The sequence below is a fragment of the Hipposideros armiger genome, unplaced genomic scaffold (genome assembly GCF_001890085.2).
Source record: "Hipposideros armiger isolate ML-2016 unplaced genomic scaffold, ASM189008v1 scaffold_1159, whole genome shotgun sequence".
NCBI lineage: Eukaryota > Metazoa > Chordata > Mammalia > Chiroptera > Hipposideridae > Hipposideros > Hipposideros armiger.
This window is the reverse complement of record NW_017732509.1, coordinates 76,761-92,373: the sequence shown is the minus strand read 5'-3', so window position 1 is coordinate 92,373 and position 15,613 is coordinate 76,761. Positions and strand designations below refer to the sequence as shown.

Here is a 15,613-nt window from a genome sequence, read left to right as displayed (position 1 = left end):
GGCTAGTTCTGAAGTTATGCTCTCCATATTCTTAAGGCCACTTACATCATCACTTGCCGCCTCCTTCTCTGCTCTCTGCTGTGCCCAGGAAGCTGACCTCCAGGGCTGCACCCCTGCACCTCACCCTGGGTGTCTTGTGGTTTGACCAATAGGAGGCCCCAGCAGGCAGGCAATGGGGGGGCAGGAACAGGGAGAGTTCGGGCACTTCCCCACTCCCACCAATGTTCTGGCAGTGCTGCTGGTGCCCCGTCTCCCCACTCCAGTCCTGCAGCTACTTCTGGCCTCAGGTGGGAGTAACTGGGAGCTAGACTGACCGTTACCTGCCCCACCTCTGTCAAGAGCCCTATCTTCATCATTCAGCCCATTTGAATGCATTGTTTTGTCTTTCTGGGAAGCTGGCTGACTGATATGCCCTCCCACAACCCTTTTTGCATGCAACAGCAGAACAGTCATCTTAAAAACCTTAATCAGTCTCTTCCTTGCCTGAACACTTCAGTGGACTCCCATTACTCTGAGAATACAAACAAAAATCTTTATTACCATCTACAATAGTGTTCATTAAATTGCCAGTTGCATTCCCTTAGTGGATCAGGTTAATTGAATGGGTTGCATTTCTTTCCTTCCCTTTTCCCCCCTTCTTCCAAGGACACTAGAGCAGAGTAGAAGGGGTAAGAATAGAAAACATCAAAGCTTTCTGCCAGAGCCCAAGTTAGGGGGCTGTGTGGTGCAGTCAGAAGTGATGTCTTACTGCGGGCTGTGGTGCCAAACGCGGGGAATCCATGGCTTTTCCTTGGCCATCTCCACAGCTCCTACCTCACCCCACACATCCACGTGGCTCACAGCCTTAGCCTCCTGTCAGTGCCTCAAACAGGCCGGCTCTTTCCTGCCCCAGGGCCTTTGCATCGTCTGTTCCCTAGGCCTGGATGGCCTTTCCCTCTGCTCTTCCCAAGACGTCTTCTCACTCCAACATCACCTCCTTAGAGAGGCCCTCACTGGTTAGCCCACCTGATGCAGCTTCCCTCCATCTTTCTGTTCTCTCTCATGGGAAATTTTTTTATTAGACTCTCCAGGAGGACATAAAGAATGGCTAGATAAGGAGTGTTAACTATTCCTAGCACTTATTATCATCAGTGGTTATCACGTCTGCTCACTTGTTTTCTTGCTTATCCCCCCTGGAGTAAAAGCTCCAAGAAGGTGGGCCCTCGCTGCTCTTGTTAATGGCTGTGTCCCTAGACCAGAACCTGGCACACAGTAAGTGCTCAACAAACACCTGCCAAGTGAATAAGTGGACGAATTCTGTCTGTTGTTGGGAACGAATTGAGTTCAGGGAAGAACAGTCCTAGGATGCCTTGCACACTTGGTGATTTTGGGTAGGGGCTGGAACTGAGGAGTTGGTGCAGGTGGGGACGGCTCAGGGCTCTTGCCTGCCCTGGGCCCTGCGTGTGCCCTCTGCACCCTCCCTGTCCCTGTCAGCCCTGACAGCTTTCAGGGTCCAACTCCACCTGACCTGACAGCTGGAGCTCCCTCGAGCTCCCTGCTTCAGGAAACAGGTCTGTTCACTCGCAGAAAGCTCGCAGAAGTGCGCCAGGGGCGCCTCCTCCAACCTCTGCCAATTGAGGGTTGTGTCATTAGACGTGTCCCTCTTTGTAGCTCAGCCCCTCAGCTGAGAAATCAAGATTGTAATACCTATTGTGAGGACAGAATGAGGTCATGTGTTGTGCAATTGACCTGTTGAAAGACTGACATGCAGTTGACACTGATAATCAACCATTCCAAATCACGGGTAGAGGGGGTGCACACTGGTAGGCCAGTTGGAGGAGAAGCTCCTTGTCCCATGATGGCTTGTCCATTATGTAGGATGGAGGCAGTGCCCAAAATGCCACCATCTGGACTCCTTCACCTGGTAGCCTCTTCCAAATCCTCTCCCGAACAGCAAATCCCTCAGGGAAAGGCTGTGCAATAGGGCTCAGCCTTTGGAGCAGGAGAGTTTTTCTCTTCTTGCAGGTTGGGAGCATGTAAAGGGCCAACACAGTAGTGGAGAAAGGATGAGGGAGGAAGCGCATGAAGGAAAAAACAGACATCCAGGGCAGGCCTGGCCTTGAATTTTAGGCATAAATGAGGTCCTCATCTCAGCACACACCCATCAGAATTAATTCCAACTGGACTAAAGAGACTGATGATAACACTGAACCATGACAAAAAAGAAGGTGAATTGTGACTATGCAACAGGGTGAAGATCTGACTAATCCTTAGATAACCCTGAAAGAGGGGAATTTTCTAAACATGACATCAAAGGTGGAACCAATAACTGCATTTGACTATTTAAGTATAAATGAATCCTGCAACTTGAAAAATATGGTTGGCCGCATATATAATGCCCAGTGTTCAATTCTCCTTCCTCTGCAGGAGTTCATACACTTCAGTAAGGAGAAGACCAGCATTGCTATGCCAGGCAGATGGCATAAACAGGCACTCTGAAAAAAAAAACAAAACACCTGCCAGTAAAATATAAACAAGCATTTGAAAAAAACATTCAACTTCACCAATAATCCAAAATATACAAATTAAAATGATGGCACTTTTTTTTTTAACCTATCACACTGGCAAAAACTGACCCAAAATTGGTCACTTTTATAAAGTGACAATCCTTAGTGCTGATGAGACGTGAGAAATGGGGATTGGGATATATTGATGGCAGGGATCTAGGATAATATAATTTCCGAAGGATGAGTTGGTTAAAAACAACAAATTTGAAAAACCCTTGAATCAGAAATCTCACTTTTCAAATTTATCTTTCAGATATAGTAGGATAGGTATACAAAGGTGTATGTATGCACTAGGGAGTTTTATTGTAGTTTTTATATGATAGTGAAAAATTGGGAAAAACATAAATGTCCTTCAAGAATGGATTTGCTAAAGTGATGCACCTCCCTCTGTGGAATACTAAGCAACTTTCATTTTATTTTATTTTTATTATTATTATTATTATTTAAGATTTTACTGGGGAATTGGGAAGGGGAACATACAAGTTGCTGTCCTTTTGTTCTTCAGTCTAGCGGTGGAGGACGTCGCTTCACTGGCTCATGTTGGTATTATCATTGCGCTCTTCCTGGATGAGGCAGTCACTTGCTGGCCATTGGATGGCTGCCCACGGCAGCTCATGAAAGCTCACGCCCACTACCGGCCAGCCCCACTGCAGCCTACATCGTCACCAGCGACTCACGGCTGCCCAGCTCCAGGTCGAACTGTTGTTCACCATCTCAGGTGTAGAGGGCAGTGTCACTGGCCCTCATGTGTGGGATCTGAACCCAGGTCCCGCTGCTCACAGCTGGTGTCCCAAGCCAACTCCTAACCAAAGTGCAACTCGGCCAGCCCCTAGGCAACTTTCAAAAATGACTGCTATTAATCTATCACCATTGGCATAGAGAGAAATCCACAATATATTGTTCTGTTTAAAAAAGGCTCCAGAAGCACCCCATGTCTATCGATGGATGAATGGATAAACAAAATGTGGTCTATCAATGCAATGGAATATGATTCAGCCTTTAAAAGGAAGGAAATTCTGACTCATGTTACAACATGGATGAACCTTGAGGACATGATGTAAATGAAATAAGCCAGTCACAAGAGGACATACATTGTATGATTTCACTTATAAGAGGTCCCTAGAGGAATCAAAGTCATAGAAACAATAGAATGGTGGTTTCCAGGGAATGGAGAATTAGTATTTAGATTATATAGAGTTTCCCCTACACTCCTTGAAAAATTCTGGAAATAAAGAGATAGTGGTGATGGTTGCACAACAATGTGAATGTCCTTCACACTACCAACCTTAAATGACTCAGATGGTAAATTTTATGTGTTCTTAACCACATTTTTGTTTAAAAAAGGCACCAAAACAATATGTATAATGTATTTCCATTTTTGTAATATAGCAAGAAAATGTTAACTATGATGTAATTATGAATGAGTTTTTAAATTTTTTTTATACTTGTGCGTATTTTCTGATTTTTGTGGAGTGAGAACATTTATACTAATAAAGCTATTTCAAAAGTAACATACTAAGTTGCACAATCAAAACAGATGTACAACAAAATCATATATTTTTCTGGTTATTAAAGTATACATATTCATTGTAGAAAATCTGGAAAAGTGAAAAATCTAGTGCTAAAAAAATAGATTAGTTGTAATCCCATCACTCAGTGTAAATATTTTTTAAAATCGTCAATGTAAATACTTCTATATCTATTTCTAATTTTTTCTATGAATATATTTTTTTCTTTACATAAACATATATAGAATAATTCCTATATAGAGTTTTGCATCCTACTTTTTTCACTTTAACTTTCTTTTTTTAAAAAATAGATTTTATTGGGGAATTGGAGGAGGGGAACAGTGTTGGGGAAATGGAGAAGGGGAACAGCCAAGTTGTCCTTCAATCTTAGTTGTGGAGGGCGCAGCTAGCTCAGCTCCAAGTTCAGTTGCCATCGACTGCCCGTCAGCAGCTCGCAGCTGCTCAGCTCAAGGTGCCATGTTCAATCTTATTTGGGGATGGGCATAGCCCACCATCCCGTGCGGGAGTCGAACCGGAAACCTTGTTGTTAGTTGTTAGGAGCACGTGCTCTCACCAGCTGAGCCATCCTGCAACCCGTTGGCAGCTCAGCAGCAGCTCAGCTCGGGCGCAGCTCACTGGCCCATGTGGGAATCGAACTGGTGACCCCATTGCTCAGCGCTCACTCTCTTAACCAACTGAGTCACTCAGCTGGCCCCTCACTTTAACTTTCATTGGATAGTCTTTTAAAAAATAGATAAATGATATTACACTGCATGAATGGGACACTGTTTTCCTTTTGTGGGACATTGTTTTCTAATTTTTCTCAATTGTAAGTAATGTTGGGAAGAACAAATCTGTATGTAAATCTGACTGCAAATCTGATCGTTTCTCTGCAATAAGTTTCTAAAAGCAGACTTACTGACTCAAAAGTAATGGATAATAACAAGGTTGCTTTCTGAAAGTGTACCAATTTAACCACCTTCCAACAGCATTATAACATTAAAATATTCTTGTCAATTGGATGAAAAGTGTATCTTGTTTAAATTGTGTTTCTTTGATCATTGGTGAGGTTAGGAATTTCTCAATGCATGCATTGGCCATTTGTATGTTCTGTTCATGTCTTTTCCACTTGGGTCAGGGTTTTCCTTACTGTGTTTTGAAGCAATGAGGAATTCCTTCCTGAATCTGGCAAGTGGCTAGTGTCAGGCTGGAGTGGTGGTGCCAGTTTAGTGATCTTGGTGACTTCATGTAAGTCCAAGACTCCTGCACAGACCCCTGCTTATGTGTGAGGCCTGCCCTGCGTGTGCGATCAGCAGTGATTTCCCACCCACCCTGGTTTCTTGTGGTTTTCTCAGAGACCAGTCATAGCCAGTAACCCCCTAACTCATAGGACAGGCACCCTGGGGAAAGGGAATGGGAACTTCAGACTTGAGGTGGGCCTGAGAAACATGTGTTAAACTTTGAGGACTTTAACCAGGCAGGAGTAACTCATTAACTCACCCATCAACACCTGTCCACCAGAGCTGAGGTGGGGCCAGATTTCACTGGGAGGTGATTTTGATCTGTCTTCATTTATGAAGTGAATTCAATTACTTTCCACAGACATTGTGGAATTTTTCTCTTATGATTTGCATCTGTCATTTTGATTTGGTTCTCAGGCGTGTCCATTCTGCTATTCAATCTTGGTTGGATTTTCATGAATACTATTAAGTATTAATTTTTCAAGAATTCTTTCTTTTTCTCTAAGAGCTCCTTTTCATAGTGGTTGGTTTTTGTTTTATGGATTCACTATCCCCATGGAGATCACAACAGTGCCTATATCACAGAGAAGTTGTGTGGTTTAAGGAGGTGAAAGTTATAAAGCACCTAAACCAGTACCTTGCATATAGTAAACACTCATAAATGTTAGCCCTTGCTTAGCTCCATGCCTGGTATACAATAAGCACTGAATATAGTTATCTACTCTATTAGCCAGCAGTTCACAGAAGCATTTCTGGGGTTGTATAAACGGCCTGGGCTGCATTGCTTGCCTGGCCTCACGGTAAGCTGAGGCGCCGCACATAGCCTGATTTCACCTTTCCTTCTCCCAGGCTGTGCCTCAGCTGCCTCAGAAGACCTGTGGTTCAGAGTCCTCCACTCAGGACCTTTTGGGGGCTGTTTTAGCCAAACTTTTGGTGCAGAGGAGAAAACAGACTCATGGAGCATGGGGACTTGCTCTGATCTCTGCAGCCAGTTAGAGTCGGGACTGGACTCCAGGTGTCTGGAATGCCCAGACCCACTGGCAGAGAGTCACAAACGCGGCCATGCACCGCACGCCCTGACTCTTTGTTTTCTCATGGCAACGGTGGCTCCTTCTGCATGGTGGCCTTGAAGGGCAGGGGCACATCCTCCGCTGCCTGCTTTCCCCTGCCATGGGCTGGAGCTCATATGTGGCTGCGAGTCATCAAGTGGAAGGGGGCAGTGGCCAGCAGTAGAGGAGTCTGGGCTCCTGGCATTGGGACACGCCATACCAGCCTGAGAGTCAGTAGCTTGGACTGGCGGGCTGGCACAAGACAGACACACTGCTACGCCGGGTCTCTGAGCCAGCACTGGCATCTTTGTCCTGACTCCCCACAGTAGACTGGCACGCTTGGCTCAACCCCAGGCCTGTGCCCACTAGGCTGCTGGTCACTGCTTGGACCTCTAGAACCATGACATTTGTTCCTCGATCCCCCAGGCTGGGGTGAAGCAGGCTTTTCCAGAGGTGCAGGTTTAAGGACAGTAAGGACCAAATGACAGAAGACACTGGACAACTGAAAGCCAGGAATCATTGCTTGAGCTGTGCTTCAGCCATTTCTTGCCCCAGGAATTGCGTGGTGCCCCTGTGCCCCAACCCTTCCTTTACATGCTCCCATCTCCACCTTGCATCGGGGGTGGGGGGTAGGAGGGTGGGGTAGGGCTCTTCTAGGTCCTTCCCCTAACCTCTTCCAGGTTCCCACAGCCGTCTCCAGGAAGCAGCAGATACCACCCACATTTTCACTACCTTGTTATTTTCTGGGTTGGAACCAGGGCACTTCCTTCTGCCGGCTGTGTGATCTTTCCTGAGCAGCTACCTTTCTATGCCTCTGTACCCCCATCTGTAAAATGGACCTAGTAGGAGAGGTGTTGTGAAGATTAAATAGAATCATCTGTTTAAAGAGTTTAACAGAGCTCTGGGCACACTTTCCTGCCCTCCCCTTGCCCACTTAACTTTTGCCCAGGGGCGTCCTGCTCTTTCCAACCATGAAGTTCTTTCTGACACAAAGTTGCAGAGTGTTCCTTTCCTCCTCTACCAACTTACCAGGCCAGCAGCGCCCCCCACTCCCTCTTTCTGTGACATAGCAGTTGTGGAAATGCTGCACCGATCACTCTGTCTGATCAGAACTGCAGGTGGGATGAGCTCCGCCTTGTTGCATCTGGCTGTCCTGGCTCCATCCTGACTCTTTAGGGGGAGGTCATTTGCAAGTGACAGGGGACAGCTTGAGTGGGAGGAGCTGTGGGGTGGAGCAGGAGTGTATGCAGTGTCTGGAGCTCAGCAGCCTGGTGATAAAAAAAACAAAGAATGACTTCTGGAGTGAGGAGATCTGAGTTCTGGTTCTGCCTTTGCTACTGCATTTGCTGTGTGACCTCAGATGAGTCGCTCCACCTCTCTGGCCTCAGTCTTTCTTTTCTGTAAAATGGGAAGAGTTGAGGAGTGCATGGTTATTCTGTGTGTTGCTGTGCTGGGCTCGACACACAATGGGCCCTGCCCTGTCCTTTTGTCTCAGAGCACGTGGCTGTGAGGTGCCCAGCATAGATCTGGACCATGGTGACTCTAACCTTTCCCTGCCCATCTCTTCAGCAACTGGGGACTGGGAAATCTGCTTGAGACCCCTGCAATGAGGCAGACAGGGTCTTCCTCCCTCACTTTTGGTGAGTGATGTTTAGGAAGTGATGTTTAGGAAGGGCTGGCCACTGTGATTAGCACTGCTGCACCATGACATGATACCCCAATGTGACCCTCACTGAGGGGGCTCGAAGCCTTCTTCTATGTGGTGGCCTGGCTTATGTGTCAGGAGTGGGGCAAATGTCCACCTGATTTCAGCAGACCACCAATTCCTCCATTAGAGGAGGGGGTCGCATTGCACTACATCCTTCTTAAACTTCTTACTAGCTCTGACACGCACTGTCCAATATGGAGGCTACTAGCCTCCTGTGATACCTGATTGGACAACAGGGATATGGAACACTTCTTTCATCACAGGACGTTCTACTGGACAGTTCTTCTTTAGAAGAACTGGGGATTAGCCAATCCCTCACCCCATAGGCCAAGTATTGCAGGAATTACTGAGATGACTAAGAAATAACCCAGCTCCCAAAGAACTCAATCATTCATTCATCATATATTAATCAAAGACCTCCTAGGTGCCGGTAGGATGTTGTGATAACCAAGATGGACATGTTCCCTGCCTTCACAGAACTTCCTGTCGTTCAGGTGGACAATTGTCTTCTGTAACAGAGACTCAAAGTAATATTGGCTTAAACATGCTAGACTTTTGTTTTTCTGTCCTGGAAAGCCCACACTGGTGAGACAGTTCTGCTCTGGGAGGCTGTGTAGGCGTGTTTCTTCTACCTTATCGTGTCCAGCCCCTCCCCACCATTCCAATAGCACTGCCCTTGTCTTCCTGCCTGCAGTCCAGCCAGTAGAGGCAGGAATGTGGGAGGAGGCATGCTCCTCACTTTCACTGGGAACTCAGCATGGACAGCCAGCACTCCTGCACACACCCTACCGGCCAGCTGTAAAGGAAATGCAAGCTTCTTTGGAGCAACTCTGTGCTCTGCTAAAACTGGGAGTTCTGGGGAGGGGAGAAAGGATATCTGAGGACTGGCAATCTTTGACACAGAGTGACAAGTATGAAGGAAATGAACACACACGTGAATGGGTAACCTTGAGAAATGCTTTGAAACAGAGGTACATAGTATTGGGAGAGCATATAAAGGAGGCCAGGAAGGTTTCTCTGAGGAAGTGACATTTGCAATATGATACAGAAAACGAGTAGGAGCTGATGGGGAAGAATGGGTGAGGGTGTTCCCAAAAAGACAGCAGGGGTGCAGTGCTCTATGGTCAGGGAGAGCATCGAACACTCAGGAAAACCCCTGGTCTCTGAGAGGACACATAGGATTCTCCCTGAAACCAGTGGCTGATGTCCCTGAGGATGGCCCCAAGGAAGGAGCCCTGTGGGGCTGAGAGTCAGAGATGTCGGTTCTGTTCCAGGAACTTGTCCAAGGTTCTGTATGTATTAATTAATTTCATCCTTGAACAATCTATGAGGTAGCTGCCTGTGCCAATTTTTGTCTTCAGAGAAGTGGATGGAATGAGACATGCAAGAGGCTTTTGGGGGAAACACCCATGGAGGATGAGAGGAGGAAGTGGGAGCAGGAGCAGGTGGGAGAGACTCAGCCCAGGTGCAGGGCTGGCACCTGAGAAAGCAGAATGTGGAAGGAGGGAGGACTAAGAAGAAGAGACTCAGACTACAGTGCAGCCTGGAGACATCTTGTCCACACTTGTGGGGAGCCCCAGAGCCCAGACTGCCCATGGGGGCCCTGGGTCAGGCCGGAGTGGTGGCTGCAGCACCTACTGCACCGTCCTTGGCTTGGATCTGAAGGTGAAGTCGCTGGAGGCTGTCAGCCAGCAATGTCCCCATAGCAGCCTTTAAGAGGGACTGAGTGGGACACCTCTGTGGCTGAGGCATTATACAGCTGTTGTCCCATTTGATAGACAGGAAATAGTGGTAAGGAAGGGAAGACATTTCATCTAGCATTGATTGACTAAGAGGTGGGAGGACCAGGCCACCATACACACAGCTCCATGAGGTGGAGAACCAGGATGCTTCCGAGTCTGGAAATTGTGGCAGGTACCAGAGAGACCGCCCTTCATGACAGATGAAGAAAAGGGAAGCCAAGGGGCCCTGTGTCTCCCAGAGCTGTACCTGTGTGCGTAGCCCTAAAACAGGAAACGCGGCAGCTCTTGCCCCAAACTGAGCCCCACTTCTGTCCCTGGACCTTTGCTACTAGTCAGGGCTCAGGGGACAGGCTCCTGGAACTCAGGCTCTGTTCTGGTTTCTTCTTGACAGCCATGTTCTCAGGGCCCTGGGCTAATGTCCCTCAGAGCTATGTGTACCTAGGGCTGGAGGCCTGGGGCCCGGGCATCAGCTGTGCTCCCCAGAGCGGGGACAAACTGGCCTCTTGCCTACACATAAACTCCAGGGACTGGCTTGATGGGGAAAGAGTCCAGGACCCCACCTGTGGACCCCGCCACAGTGTATTTTTTACCCAGTCCCTAACCACCTCCATGGCCTTCTCCTTCTGCCTGCCTACTCCTAGCTCCTACCTCAAAACCATTTCCTGAGCCCATAACAGATGGGGTCTCCTTAGCACCCTAGCCCTTTGCTGATCAGAAGAGATGGACGCTGGCCAGAGACCCCCTGAGGCTTAGCTGTAGGACATGGGAACGAAGAGTGGGAGGATTTGTTGCTTCCTATCTGAGAAGGGGGAGGAGAAATCAGTTACTGCAGGAGGTCACAGGGCTTGATGGCCTCAGGTGGTCCCTTTGTGCTCAAATCACTGGGCCACTTAATGGGGCCCTTTAACTGCTCCCTGGCTGAGGGAAGGCTGGGCTCAGATCCTGGGGCAGGTGTGAGTTGAAGGAAAGGCTGGAGGTCATGGGGGGCGGCAGGGAGGGTGTAGGCATGGATATATGAGACATGATGAGGCCAAGATCACTGACTACAATGCGGTGGGACAATGCCAGCCCTTCAGGAACTTCTTCAAAGACTCACTATCAATCTATTAGAAGCTTTAGAAAGACAGAGCAGAAATGATCTCTTTGTTCAGTTGACAGATATTTCTGGAGTGTCCTAGGTTCTGGGGATATAGCAGTGAAGAAAAAATCCAAATCCATGTTCTTAAGGAGCTTGTCTGCTAGTAGGCAATAAACAAATAAGTGAAGAATATAAAACAAGGACCACAAAATAAACCAAGGCCAGAGAACAGAGAGCAGTGGAAGTGCTATTTTAGATGGGGTGGTCCAGGAAGGCATCTATGATAGGCTGGCATTTGAGCAGAGGCCCTAATAAGTGAGTGAGCAATCCATGCAGATATCTAGGGGCAAAGGAAAAGAAATGATTGATGAAAATTTGCCTGAATTGAAGAAAGACTCAAGTTTTGAGGTTAAAAGGATACATCAAGCATAAAATAAGAATAAGAAAGAGACAAAAGTCCAGAGTTAGAAGCATCTTGGTAAAATGTGGGAAATCTAATGACAGAGGAAAGACCCACACCCTCCAAAAAATACCAGACCCAAATGGTCTTATAGGCAAGGTCATAAAATATTTAAACACATAGCTTATATCTTTTTAAGGCCCCCTTCTATGCATAATGATGTAGAAGTAGGGAAGGAATTAATTTGGAGGGCAAGCATATTAGAAGTTTTCACCACTGAAGAGAAATTATTTTTTTCTTTCCCATCTCTGTTTTGAAGAGCACCACCTGGCTTCTTTCTCTTCTTCTTGGCAAGGAATTCCAGTAACAGATTCTGCCCACTATATTGGAGAGTTTTTCTCCCTAAATAAGGCCTGGGTAAATGCTGTCTAGCTACTCCGGTGAACCTTCAGCTGCTTAGGCTGTCAGTGTCCCCATTCACGCATCCATTTATTCATTTATTTACTCAACACAAGTTTATGGAGCCCCTACTATGTTCCGGGCACTGTGCATGAAGGACAGGCATGTGAGACCTGATCTGTCTAGGCTGGAGGTGGGAGATAAGGTTGGTATGGGACTATGTCCCCAAGAAAGTTAAGTGTGAGATATTTTCTGAAGGATGTATAGAGTCAACCAGGCCAAGGTGGGTGCTGGAGGGAGGGGGAGAATGAATCAGGTAGGAGGCACCCTGTACAAAGGCAATCCCTGGAAACTAGCTTGGGGGTATTCAGGATCTCTTTTGGAAAAATTGCTCTTCTAATTCCTCCAGTGACCAATTCCTTTACCTGTTTGGGGTAGGTTCCTTAGTCCTATTTAATTTCTCTCAAGTGAATCCTGCTTGCTTTAAGTCTCTCAGAAATTAGTTAATTAAATAATTGAGCACTTACTGTAGGCTTGGTGCTGAAGATGAAAGGGAACAAATGGGCAGAAATCACTGCTTTGTGGGCTTGCATTCTATTGGAGGATGCAAAAAGCACATCAAATTTAAAATACATAGTACATTATCAGGGAACAAGCACCAAGAAGGAAAGTTAAACAGGACACAGGAATAGGAAATATTAGAGAGGGTGTTAACTTTTTTTTTTTTAAGATTTTTATTGGGGAATTGGGGGAAGGGAACAGCGTTGGGGAATTGGGGGAAGGGGAACAGACAAGTGCCGTCCTTTTGTTCTTCAGTCTAGTTGTGGAGGATGTTGCTTCACTGGCCCATGTTGGTATTATCATTGCGCACTTCCCGGGTGAGGCAGATCGGTCGCTGGCCTCTGGATGGCCACTCACAGCGGCTGTTTGCAGCTCATACCGGCTGCTGGCTGCTCACGCTGGCTGCTGGCCACACACGGTAGCTTATGGCAGCCCACTGCAGCAGGGGCTGCAGCCTACGCCATCACCGGTGACTCACGGCAGCCCAGCTCCAGGTTGAGCTGTTGTTCAGCATCTTAGCTGTGGAGGGCAGTGTCACTGGCCCTCATATGTGGGATCCGAACTGGGGCCCTCTGGCGTCCCAAGCCAGTTCTTAATCAACGCGCCACTCGGCCGGCCCTACAACACAAAATTTAAAACAACACAACAAACATTCTAAATGGTGATTCTAAACCAAGAGCGCAAATTTGTAGGTAGTGAAATAAAGGTCATTATTTTGGATAGATCAAAGTTCTTGATGTCAGCTCCAATAACTGGAAAAGTTTCCCCTTTCATATTAGATTGAGAAATGCAAACAAGGGTATTTTCCTTCCAAAAGAGAGAGAAATAAAGTAAGAAGCAACAGTAAGTAAAAGAGTTGTACAGGCCTGGTCTTGTCTTTTTGGGAAAGCTATCTCCTTCAGAGGCCACCTGCTTCAATTTTTGCTAGCTTTAATTTCATGTCACCATACTGTGTTCAGTTCCAATGACGGTTTGGTTCCTTCTTTAAATGTGACACACGTGTATCCAAGAGTCTACTCCCTGGAGTTTAGAAGCACAGGAATTAGTCAACTGTACCTGATAGGGGCCTTCCAGCGAAGCTGGAGGAATTTGTTTGCTTGTTTTTTGGTGTCTCTTGCACCCAAAAGTTGTTGATCTGAGATTTAAAAGGATCAATGGCTAAGCTTTTGGCCAAGGTATTTGGAGGGTCTCTATACATTTTGCTAATTGAATCTTTTTTTTTTTTTAAAATTTTATTTGGGGATTTGGGGGGAGGAAAAAGGGTTGGGAATTTGGGGAAGGGGGAACGACCAAGTTGTGTCCTTTTGTTCTTCAGTCTAGTTGTGGAGGATGTTGCTTCACTGGCCCATGTTGGTATTATCATTGCGCACTTCCCGGGTGAGGCAGATCGGTCGCTGGCCTCTGGATGGCCACTCACAGCGGCTGTTTGCAGCTCATACCGGCTGCCAGCTGCTCACGCTGGCTGCTGGCCACACACGGTAGCTTATGGCAGCCCACTGCAGCAGGGGCTGCAGCCTACACCGTCTCCAGTGACTCATGGCAGCCCAGCTCCAGGTCAAGCTGTTGTTCATTATCTTAGCTATAGAGGGCACAGCATCACTGGCCCTCATATAGGATCCTAACCAGGGCCCTGCTGCTCAGAGCTGGCGTCCCAAGCCAGCTCTTAACCAACGCGCCACTTGGCCGTCCCTAATTGAATCTTAATAATGCAGTTAGTGCGTTCAACTAAACCTGGAAATTGAGGGTCATAAGTGCAATGAAAATAAAAAACTGGCCAAACAACACAGACTTGTGAAAGCCCATGACCAGTAAAATGGGTTCTTCCATCACTATGGAGTTTGAGAGGGGTGTCCCAGGGAGGGATAATCTTTTCTAACAGGACTTTAGCCACAGAAGAGGCAATAACCTGTCTAAAAAGGAAATCTTCAGTCTAGTGAGAAAACTTACAGATCATGACTAAAACATATTTATATCCATGAGATGGGGGAAGCTGTGTGATTTCTATTTGTCAAACCTCAAATGGCACATTAGACAATTGAAAGTGTCCATGAATAGGCTTCCCTGGGCTGGACTTTGGACAAGCAGGACAAGTGAGATAGGCACTTTTCATGGCTTTATTAATATTTCCCCACCAATATTGATTCACGAATGCAATCATTTTGTCAGTGGACCAATGGTTTAATGCATGTCCAGTAGATAAAGCACACACTTTAGAGACTCAGGTAGGACTAGGTTGTTATTGGATCTGAACCAGAGCTTTCTCTTTTTATCAAACCAACAATTGTTGGATTTCCAATCTTGTTTTTCTTTTTCTGAAGCCAAAAAACTGGCTTCTCTGGGTAGTTTTTATAAGTTATCTGCTAGGGAAATACCCCTTTGGACTATGACAGAGGCTTGACTGCTGTTGGTTCCTTTAAGGGCAGTACTCCTTATAGAAGTGTCAGCAAGGTGATTTCCCTTAGCTTCCAGAGAGTCAAGTTTAGAATACCCTGGAGTCTTAATAATAGCTAAAGCAGCAGGTAAAAGTATAGCATCCAATAATTCCTGAACATATTGGCCATTTTAAATTTTATTTCCACTGGGAGTAAGAAAGCCATGTTGTTTTTATAACATTCGAAAGTCATGAACTACTTCAAAGGCATGTCTACTGTCATTATAAATGTTGGCAGTTTTGCCCTTGGCTAAAATACAATCCTAGGTGAGAGGATAATTCAGCCTGCTGGGCTAAATTAGCCAAAGGTAAAGATGCTGCCTTTATGACTTCAAAAAGGGTTACAACAGCATAACCAGCACAGTGCTTTCCATTTTTATTTTGAAAATATGAACCACTTGTAAACCATAAGAAATCAGCTTTACCCAAAGCAGTCTCCTCCAGTTCATCACGAGGGGTCAGGAGGTGATCTGTCAGTGTCAATCAGTCATGAGAGTCTTTGTTGATATCAGAGAGAAGAGTAGCTAGATTAATGTTGTTATGACATGAAAGAGTGATGTGAGGAGAATTTAACAAAAGGACTTCATAGGAAGCCAGGCAACTAACTGAAATCCTGAGTGTGATGAGACAGGAGGGTTTCTACTGCACGGGATACAAAGATGGCTAAAGGGGGGGGGGGTCCCACAAAAATTTCCTCTGTGGCCTTAACCAAAAGGACAGTGGCAGTAATGGCTCTAAGGCAAGGAAGGTATCTCCGTGCCACATGCTCCAGTTGCTGACTGTAATACCCCAAAGGCCTATGGTGGTCCCCATGTTGTTGAGTGAGTACCCCATGGCTATATATATATATATATATATATATATATAGAAAGAGAGAGAGAGAGAGAGAGAGAGAGAGAGAGAGAGAGAGAGAGAATCTGATAATTGAGATGCTCCCAAACAGTTGGATT

At 46.4% G+C, this 15,613-nt stretch overlaps 1 long non-coding RNA gene across 2 annotated transcripts in view; it reads right to left on the bottom strand.

Moving 5' to 3' along the window:
* Positions 1-12,807: 12,807 nt before the first annotated feature.
* LOC109376616 (uncharacterized) overlaps positions 12,808-15,613 on the bottom strand; it is a 14,811-nt gene continuing 12,005 nt past the window's right edge. The window contains exon 3 of one of the 2 annotated variants that reach the window (XR_002122759.1): positions 12,808-12,850. This is a non-coding gene — a long non-coding RNA (uncharacterized LOC109376616). The other variant, XR_002122758.1, reaches the window with a different exon arrangement.